The sequence below is a fragment of the Schistocerca piceifrons genome, chromosome 7, assembly GCF_021461385.2.
Source record: "Schistocerca piceifrons isolate TAMUIC-IGC-003096 chromosome 7, iqSchPice1.1, whole genome shotgun sequence".
Classification (NCBI taxonomy): domain Eukaryota; kingdom Metazoa; phylum Arthropoda; class Insecta; order Orthoptera; family Acrididae; genus Schistocerca; species Schistocerca piceifrons.
The window spans coordinates 18,880,604-18,882,711 of NC_060144.1; the positions used below are offsets into that span (position 1 = coordinate 18,880,604).

The following is a 2,108-nucleotide window of genomic DNA, read 5'->3' on the forward strand; positions in this document are numbered from 1 at the left end:
ATTCTAAATTATTCAAATATGAGGGAGATGATGAGACATACGTTTTAAGGGTTGATGCTATGCCAACATTAGGTGTATGATCACTCTCTACCCCACTGTTCGTAACCTATTTGCTGGAACAGGAGTGCTCGTTCTTATTAAATGTCGAAATGTCGTAGAACCATAAGGCTTATGCAAGAAGTATTCCTAACATATGATTTACTCATAATATTCTACTGGATGGGATATATTCTGCGACGACGTCATTGCGAGGTTTTAAGCCTACTGATTTAACAAACTCAGGGTTCGTACGTGTTATCACTTTGAGGTTCTGCTGTGAAGTGCTGTGCTGTGCGCTTGTTTTACACCTTACGCCCATCCTGCCATAGAATTTGTCATAAGATGATTTCCTCAACATGAAAGTCAACAAGTTGGTTTTCCTGGTCCACAGTACGCAGCTCCAGGTAGTCCAATGTCTGAACTGTCAATGGAAGGTACGTAGCGTTGGTAGGAGTCTCAACAATCTTGTTCCAACTGATAGGAGAATCCGTAAATTGAATGAATCAATCTATCGTGGAGATATGAGTTCGTTGCAATGTTACACTCAGCACGGACTGGAGAACATTCACTGTCTGATCAGATTTGTAAAATTTACTGGGATCCGTCTTCAAAATCTGTTCCTTTGTGAAACACAGTAGTGGCCTATTGCACCTTTCTGCTTAAAGTCAATCGGTGCATTCACTGCCCTCATTTTGGAACAAGTGCACTGATGTTTTCGCGGAGCTCCATCCCTTTTTCAGATTGTTTTCAAACTTCGTTCAGATCGTCAGTATCGTAGCACCAGGTTCAAATTCCACAATTTCGTTTTTACATTAATTTCCAGATGCAGTTAATTGGTAGCCTCTGTGATCCAGAATGAGATTTTCACTCTGCAGCGGAGTGTGCGCTGATATAAAACTTCCTGCCTTTCTCGGGCAAGTGCTCTACCAACTGAGCTACCCATCGAACCCGGGACCTTTGCCTTTCGCGCGCAAGTGCTCTACCAAAGCAAAGGTCCCGAGTTCGAGTCTCGGCCCGGCACACAGTTTCAATCTGGCAGGAAGTTTCATATCAGCGCACACTCCGCTGCAAAGTGAAAATCTCATTCTGGAAACATCCCGCAGGCTGTGGCTAAGCCATGTCTCCGCAATATCGTTTCTTTCAGGAGTGCTAGTTCTGCAAGGTTCGCAGGAGAGCTTCTGTAAAGTCTGGAAGGTAAGAGAGAAGGAAGGGACGAGGTACTGGCAGAAGTAAAGCTGTAAGGACGGGGCGTGAGTCGTGCTTGGGTAGCTCAGTTGGTAGAGCACTTGCCCGCGGAAGGCAAAGGTCCCGAGTTCGAGTCTCGGCCCGGCATACAGTTTTAATCTGCCAGGAAGTTTCAGCCTCTGTGATATTTGGGACGGTTTGTTTGTCTCCAATCAGCGCTATACTCCACAGTGCTTACATCAAGTGGCGGGAAGTAATTCGCACATAATACAGAAGATCGTTCTTCTAAAGCCAGAGTGAACGACATAGCATCTAAACATCAACTGGTGAATGGTTGATTAATGTCCGTCCTAACATACCATTTGAAAACGTCAGGAGCAACACGATGCATAGATGACTACGCAGAAATATATTAAATTCTTAGCATCGTCGAAAATTGTAGAATACATGTCTTCTGCCTGTGAAGTATCGTTGTAGTTCTTCTGGAGGTTGTAGGTCGCCGAATGAGTCGAAATAGTTGACGTTATTTGTATTTCTTTTTTTGGCATATGCTATCCAATGAGTTCCAGCTCCTCCTGCTACATCTAGATTCACAATTCCACATTCTCTTGACTTCCACAGAGATGCTCGGCGGGAGACAAGTCCGTATAGGGTTAATGGAGATAGCAAAGAGGACGACTCCTCAGGACGGAACCCTGAAGCACACCGTTTTCCTGGATAAAGGGATCCAACAAGACAGAACCCCAAAGTCCCTGAAAAGTTAGTATTTTAAAAATTCCTAAAGGAAATTGGGCATGCAGCCACAGAAGCCCCAAGTATAGAGAGTACGGAGAATACCAGTCCTTCAGCAGGCTTTCTCCAAATCGAAAAACACGGCCACACTA

General features: G+C 44.5%; 1 non-coding gene across 1 annotated transcript; it reads left to right on the top strand.

Annotated features, from left to right (window-relative positions):
• Nucleotides 1-1,297: 1,297 nt before the first annotated feature.
• On the top strand, nt 1,298-1,372 carry Trnap-cgg. Its single transcript has one exon. It is a non-coding gene; the product is annotated as a tRNA-Pro (tRNA).
• Nucleotides 1,373-2,108: the final 736 nt, after the last annotated feature.